Here is an 8763-nt window from a genome sequence, read left to right on the forward strand (position 1 = left end):
TAGCCCGTTGATTAGCCTCGTCAATGTGATACTTTCTCCTTTTTTGTCTTCTCCACACAACCTCAATCATCATATTCTATTCCATCCATAGTGCTATATCCATGGCTTACGCTCATGTATTGCGTGAGAGTAAAAAAAGCTGAAGCACGTTAAAAAGTATGAACCAATTGCTTGGCTGAAACCGGGGTTGTGCATGATGGGAGTATTTTGTGTGACAAAAATGAAACATAGCCAAACTATCTGATTTTGTAGGGATAAACTTTCTTTAGCCATGTTATTTTTGAAGACATGATTGCTTTATTAGTATGCTTGAAGTATTATTACTTTTATGTCAATATGAACTTTTATCTTGAATCATTTGGATCAGAAAATTCATGCCACAATAAAGAAAATGACATTGAGAAATATGCTAGGTAGCATTCCATATCAAAAATTCTATTTTTATCATTTACCTACTCGAGGACGAGCAGGAATTAAGCTTGGGGATGCTTGATATGTCTCCAACGTATCTATAATTTTTTATTGCTCCATGCTACTATATTACCCGTTTTGGATGTTTATGGGCTTTACTTTACACTTTTATACCATTTTTGGGACTAACCTACTAACCAGAGGCCTAGCCCGAATTGCTGTTTTTTTGCCTACTTCAGTGTTTCGAAGAAAAGGAATATCAAACGGAGTCCAAATGGAATGAAACCTTCGGGAACGATCTTTTTGGAACAAACGCAATCCAGGAGACTTGGAGTGGACGTCAAGAAGCAGTCGAGGCGTCCATGAGGGTGCCTGGCACGCACTAGGGGGTGGGCGCGCCCCCCACCCTCGTGGCTCCACCGACCTACTTCTTCCTCCTATATATATTTACGTACCCCAAAAACATCCACGAGCACCACAAAAACCTATTTCCACCACCGCAACCTTTTATACCCATGATATCCCATCTTGGAGCCTTTTCCAGCGCTCCGTCGGAGGGGGAATCGATCACAGAGGGCCTCTACTTCATTGCCAAGGCCTCTCCTATGAGTTGAGAGTAGTTTACCACAGACCTTCGGGTCCATAGTTATTAGCTAGATGGCTTCTTCTCTCTCTTTGAATCTCAATGCAAAGTTCTCCTTGATCTTCTTGGAGATCTATTCGATGCAACTCTTTTTGCGGTGTGTTTGTTGAGTTCCGATGAATTGTGGGTTTATGATCAAGTTTATCTATGAGAAATATTTGAATCTCCTCTGAATTCTTTTATGTATGATTTGTTATCTTTGCAAGTCTCTTCAAATTATCAGTTTGGTTTGGCCTACTAGATTGACCTTTCTTGCAATGGGAGACGTGCTTAGCTTTGGGTTCAATCTTGCGGTGTCCTTTCCCACTGACAGCAGGGGCAGCAAGGCACGTATTGTATTGTTGCCATCGAGGATAAAAATATGGGGTTTATATCATATTGCTTGAGTCTATCCCTCTACATCATGTCATCTTGCCTAATGTGTTACTCTGTTCTTATGAACTTAACACTCTAGATGCATGCTGGATAGCGGTCGATGTGTGGGGTAATAGTAGTAGATGCAGGCAGGAGTCGGTTTACTTGTTGCAAACATGATGCCTATATACATGATCATGCCTAGATAATCTCATAACTATGCACTTTTCTATCAATTGCCCGACAGTAATTCGTTCACCCACCGTAATACTTATTCTATCTTGAGAGAAGTCACTAGTGAAACCTATGGCCCCCGGGTCTATATTTTATCATATAAGTTTCCGATCTACTTTATTTTGCAATCTTTACTTTCCAATCTATATCATAAAATACCAAAAATATTTATCTTATCTTATTACCTCTATCAGATCTCACTTTCACAAGCGGTCGTGAAGGGCTTGACAACCCCTTTATCGCGTTGGTTGCAAGGTTCTTGTTTGTTTGTGTAGGTACGAGGGACTTGTGAGGAGCCTCCTACTGGATTGATACCTTGGTTCTCAAAAATTTAGGGAAATACTTACGCTACGTTGCTGCATCACCCTTTCCTCTTCAAGGTAAAACCAACGCAGTGCTCATGAGTTAGCACACCCCCCATGTCTCCGACTAGTAGTGACACGACTTATTATGCATATTGGTGAAGTATTCCAACCATGGGCATTCTTGTGGCAAGGTGAAGGGCAACACGATGCTTGATCTGGAAAGGCCTCTGTCCTTGATCCAATGCATGGTTGATATGGCCCCTGTGGGCAAATGGACCGGATGAGCTTGCCCCTGTAGGGCATTCAATGATAGTGGAGCATCGAACAGAACGATTGGTTCTGGGCTAGGGTAATGTAGACTAACGAGGTAAAGCGGGTTTTGATTGATGAGGATGGTGCATACGAATTCAGTACCTTGTTGAAGTCACCATGATTATGTTGAGCTCATATCCCCATCACATGGTGCGCTGAAAGAAACCCTGGATCCAAGACCTCTCGGATCGAATGATGTCGACACTCACTGTCATGACCCTCTTGGGACATCATCTTTTGAGGTGGAACTAGTTGGACGAACTAGAGACATGGTTGTCGAGGTAGTGGCTACTGCGGTTCCTTAGCATGGCGATTTGTTTTACATTCATGCTGACAAACTATCGAGTTGGATCCTGGTGTAGGTCTCGACAATGGGCCTCGACGATGTGTTTGATCGGGCCTTCCATGCTTCTCAAGTCATGCTCGACTCAGAGCTTTCATTGAGTAGTCTAGGCGGCAACAGTGATGCATGAAAGGTGGTCGTCCATGGTAGTCTTAGTTAGTGCAATCCTGGCCTTTTTCTCCTTTTTTTGCTTTAAAGCTTGTTGTCAAAATCAGAACGGTCTATTGTTGTTGACGCGTGTGGTCGACTATTTGCCATGGGTCGGAGTGGGTCTCGTGCAAATGTTGCGATGATAGCTTGTTTAATGGTCATCTACAATGAATTCGTGGTTTTTTTAAACCTACAATGAGTTCAGGGTTGCTGCATCAAGGCGATGGGTGATGACACTGGCGCTTGTGGTTGGCCTAAGGGCATTTCCAACGGCAACCTAAAAAAATCCTCTCGCATCCGTCCGCGGACAGGGGGACCAGTCCACGAACACGGATGCAGGAGGACGCCATCCAACGCTAGCCGCATACACTTCAAACTCCTTGTACGTGCATCTAGTGTGCCGCTAGTTGGTTTTGGTGTATTGATGACAAACATGGTTGGGGGACTAATGTGTTTGTGAGAATTGCAGGATAACACATGTAGTAGTCCCTCATTGATTCAGTTTACCTACCAGAGATGACCCCTAAAAATGTATGAAGACATTGAAGACAATGGTGGCTCGTGAAGACATTCACGTTGAAGAGAATGACGACGAAGACATTCACTTGAAGACTATGGAGTGCGAAGGCATACTTTCTTTCGTAGTTTCCTTTTCTTCTTTCTTGAGTCATAGGAACCACCGTACTATTAAGTGGGGTCCAAGTGAACAAAGTCAGTTGGCTGAAGTGATGCTCAACCAAATACTATGTATTCGAGCGAAGATGATGAGAGCAAATCTTATCCAAAGTTGGATGAGTCACCTTTGCTTGTAGCCCAAGCCAAGCTGCTGCATGTGTTTGAAATCCGACCGTTGGACACATGTCGGTTCCTTAGTGACCCAGGGTCATTTCAGACATATCAGGCCGGGTTGCCACTTGGCTATAAATAGCCCACCCCCTACACCATAAATTGGTGGCTGCTCAGAGTTAGTGCATGGCTTTTGACGTTTGAGAGCAACCCACCTCCGAAGCCTTTGAGAGAGAGATCCTTGCGAGGACAAAGCCCAAAACACCCAGAGCCAAAGAGTGTTAGGTGATACGTCTCAAATGTATCTATAATTTTTTATTATTCCATGCTGTTTTATTATCAATCTTGGATGTTTTATAATCATTTTATAGTCATTTTATATCATTTTGGTACTAACCTATTGACATAGCACCAAGTGCCAGTTGTTGTTTTCTGCATGTTTTTTTACATCACATGAAATCAGTATCAGACGGAGTCCAAATGCCACGAAGCTTTACGATGATTTTTTATGGACCAAAAGGAAGAAGTTGGGCCCTAGTTGTACCTGGGGGAGTCCCGAGCAGGGGACAACCCACCAGGGAGAGCCAGGAGGCCCAGGCGCGCCCTGGTGGGTTGTGCCCACCTCGGGTGCCCCCCCCCGACCGCCTCTTTGCTCTATAAATACCCCAATATTCCAGAAACCCTAGGAGAGTCGACGAAATATTGATCCAGCCGCCGCAGAGTCCAGAACCACCAGATCCAATCTAGACACCGTCATGGAGGGGTTCACCACTTCCATTGGTGCCTCTCATATGATGCATGAGTAGTTCTTTGTAGACCTACGGGGCCGTAGTTAGTAGCTAGATGGCTTCCTCTCTCTCTCTCTCTCTCTCTCTCTCTCTCTTGATTATCAATACAATGGTCTCTTGGAGATCCATATGATGTAAGTATTTTAGCGGTTTGTTTGTTGGGATCCAATGAACTTTGAGTTTATGGTCAGATCTATGTTTTTATCCATGAAAGTTATTTGAGTCTTCTTTGATCTCTTATATGCATGATTGCTTATAGCCTCGTATTTCTTCTTCGATATTTGGGTTTTGTTTGGCCAACTTGATCTATTGATCTTGCAATGGGAAGAGGTGCCCGGTAGTGGGTTTGATCTTACAGTGCTCGATCCCAGTGACAGAAAGGGAACCGACACGTATGTATCGTTGCTACCAAGGATAACAAGATGAGATCTATATCTGCCACAATAGATAAACGGATCTTGTCTACATCATGTCATCGTTCTTATTGCATTGCTCCGTTTTCTCATGAACTTAATACACTAGATGCATGCTGGATAGCGGTCGATGTGTGAAGTAATAGTAGTAGATGCAGGCAGGAGTTGGTCTACTGATCTTGAATGTGATGCCTATATAATGATCATTGCCTGGATATCATCATGATTATTTGAAGTTTTATTAATTGCCCAGCATTAATTGTTTTCCCACCATTTGCTATTTTTCTCGAGAGAAGCCACTAGTGAAACCTATGGCCCTCGGGTCTCTTTTCATCATATTTGCCTTTGCGGTCTATTTTCTCTTGTGTTTATTTTCAGATATATTAAACCAAAAATACAAAAATACCTTGCTGCAATTTATTTGTTCCGCGATCTATTTAACCTATCTACCACTTTTTACCTCACGTTATTTTCCCACTAGAGGCGTCGTACCCGAAAGGGATTGACAACCCCTTTAACACGTCGGGTTGCGAGTATTTGTTATTTGTGTGCAGGTGTTGTTTACGTGGTGTGAGGAAGTTCTCCTACTGGTTCGATAACCTTGGTCTCATCCCTGAGGGAAATACCTGTTGTCGCTATACTGCATCATTCCTTCCTCTTTGGGGAAATACCGATGTAGCTTCAAGCGACATCAAAAGGAATTTCTGGCATCGTTGCCGGGGAGGATCTTCAACATACTAGGTTCTTAATCACAAATCTCATATCCTTGCAATTTACATTATTCGCCATTTACCTCTCGTTTTCCTCTCCCCCACTTCACAAAAAATTGCCGTTTCATTCACCTCTCTTTTTCTGTTCGCCGTTTTCTTGTCAGATCTATCCTTTTGTTGCAATCATGAGTGATTTCAGTATGGCACCAACAGATGATGGCCTAACTCCTAAATTTTGACATACGGGCAATCTAGATGCTAAAACTTTTATCTTGGGGCAAGGGAATGTTATGGGAAAAGAACGCAGTCAAGAATTTTTCAATTGTGTTGGGAATCTAAGTCTTGATGATGCTCCTATACTTAAAACTACTAGATCTTATGCAGATGCTATTTCAGCACTAGTTCTGAAACTTGAAAGTAGATTTATTTGTACCAATCCTACTTTGCAAAGATTGTTTTTTGAGCTTCCCGACATAAAGAATCCTAGGGCCAAAAAGTTGGCCACTCTCGTTCTTATAAATGAATTCGACTACATAATACATGAAGCTAGGGAAATCTTTTATTTTTATGGTATGAATCATGAAAAACCCGTGATAGATGAAATTCTTTACAATAGTGATTATGCACTAAGGCATTTGCTTGGGGATAATAAGATCTTTGATGAGAATCTTAAAAAGGAAGTCCCCGTTCTAGATATAATCCAACAAGTTTTTAATAATGTTAATCAACACTACTCTTGGATTGTTGCGGGTAAGCAAAGGGGTTATGATGAAAACCAACTAAGGAATGCTAAAGTTTCCATGGATAATATGTTTTATGTTGTGTTTACAAAACCCCATGATGAAAATACCTCTAAGAAAATTAAGAAGAAAAAGGACGACAAAACTTAGTCCCTTGCTTTATGCCTAGCTAAGGGCATAAAACTATAGCGCTTGTTGGGAGGCAACCCAATGAATAAAATTTATTTTTGCTTTTGGCTTTCTGCTCTTGTGTGTTAACACAATTATGCTACTGGTATGATTGTGTTTTTTGTGTTTTAATTAGTGTTTGTTCCAAGTAAAGCCTTTAGGATCTTCTGGGGTGATAGTTGTTTGATCTTGCTGAAAAGACAGAAACTTTGCGCTCACTTTCATAAATCACAGGAAAGAGCTTTTGCCCTGATTCTTTTTGCAGAAGATTAATATAAAAATTACTCTGGTCTTCCTAATTTGTTAGAATTTTTGGCGTTCCGTAAGTATTCGAAAGTTCCATATTACTACAGACTATTCTGTTTTGACAGATTCTGTTTTCTTTGTGTTGTGTGCTTATTTTGATGGCTCTATGGTTTTCTTTGATGAGTTTTTGCCAAAAAAAGTTGGAATACAGTAGATATAATACAAAAACAAAATAAGAATTGGTTTGACACATCACTTATAGTAGTGGTTTGCTTTCTTTTACTAACGGATCTCACAAGGGTTTTGTTGAGTTTTGTGTGATTGAAGTTTTCAAGTTTTGGGTTATCTTACGATGGATGAAAGAAGGATAGAAGAGACTAAGCTTGGGGATGCCCTGGCATCCCAAGCTATTATCCAAGAATGAGCAACCAACTAAACTTTGGGATGCCCTGAGTTGCATCACCTCTTTCTTCTAACGACCATCGGTATTTTACTGGAGGTTATATTTTTATTCATCACATGATATGTGTTTTGCTTGGAGCGTCTTGTATGATATGTGTCTTTGCTTGTTTTATTTTGTGTTTAAGTCATCAATACTTGCTGGACACACCTATTTGAGAGAGCCAAAATTATGTCATGACTTGTTATAATTGCTCTCTATGCTTCACTTAAATCTTTATGAGCATTGGACTTGCTCTAGTGCTTCACATATATCTTTTTGAGCACGGTGTGATTAGTATTCTTGAATAAATGCTCTCTTGCTTAACTTAGATTTATTTGAGAGTTAGTAAAATTTTGAAGAAATTCTCTCTTGCTTCACTTAAATTATTTTGATAGAAATAAAATATGTTATGCTCATGATCTTCACTTATAAGTGTTTGGGCTTATGAAAAGCAACACATGAAAATTAGTCCCAAAGTGATAGATATCCAAGAAGGATAAAGAAAGAAAGAAAAATATGTCATGAAGATCATTGGACAAAATAAACTAGATTCTAAGTAATAATTTTGAGATATGATGATGTGATATGTGAGTTATGTTGATGAGTAACTGTGCTCTAGTAAGAATATTGGTGTTAAGGATTGTGATTCCCTATGCATGCACGAAAGTCAATAGTCATGCAATGAAAATTATATCCTACTTGTGGTGCATTATTCGGTGTTAATTATGCTTAATGCTTTCTTATGAGATTATTCGTTTCTTGGTTGGTCGCTCTCAATCTTTTTGCTAGCCTTCATTTTGCACTAAGTATGACCTCTACTTGCGCATCCAAAACCCTTTAAGCCAGTTTTGCCACATGAGTCCACTATATCTACCTATATGCGGCATTCTTTTGCCGTTCTAAGCAAATTTGCATGTGTCATCTCTAACTTTCAAAATAAACTTCTCTTTTGTGTGTGTGTTTTGCTCGCGGAACGGTAACATGTGGCTAATATTTTCCATGCTGGATGTGTTATTCTCACGATGAGTGTTTATTCACTTGTCATTGCACGAGAGTAAGGCAAAGGTTTTAGGGATGCCCAGTCCCAAAATGCAAAAAGGAATTTACTTCATGTTGTCAAATAATAAATTCCTTGGAAAGTGTTGGTATGGAGGGCAACCGTGGATACGGCTAGCCATGGAAAGTGAAAGTATGGTGGAAAAAGGAATAAACTTTATTTTCTATTTGGGAACCGCCTATGATATATCTAGCATGGAAAGTGTTGGGAACTCTGAGTCGTTTTTTTGGTGGGATGGATACACCTCCCAAAATGTTTTTATCTCTAATTTCTTTTATCTCTAATTTCTCGCTTTGAGCTCTGGCACCTCTACAAATCCCTACTTCCCTCTGCGAAGGGCCTTTCTTTTACTTTATGCAATTTTTATTTTTGAAATTGAATCTCCATCCTCTCTTATAAAAGCACCAACTAGGAGGCAATATGATCGTACTTAAGTATTGGGTGTAGCTAATATTCGAGTGTCTTTCATGAATATGAAAGGATCAATGTTTGAGCATGTTGGGCTAGGGATAACTTGTTTTAGCATTGATATTTTGAAAGACATGGTTGCTTGTTTATATGCTTGAGTATCTAAATTATTATGTCAAAACTAGACTATTGCTTTGAATCACATAAAAGTCCAAATGTCCATGCTATAAAGAAAATAATATGATATGACATG

The sequence above is a fragment of the Triticum dicoccoides genome, chromosome 1B (genome assembly GCF_002162155.2).
Source record: "Triticum dicoccoides isolate Atlit2015 ecotype Zavitan chromosome 1B, WEW_v2.0, whole genome shotgun sequence".
NCBI classification, from domain to species: Eukaryota; Viridiplantae; Streptophyta; class Magnoliopsida; order Poales; family Poaceae; genus Triticum; species Triticum dicoccoides.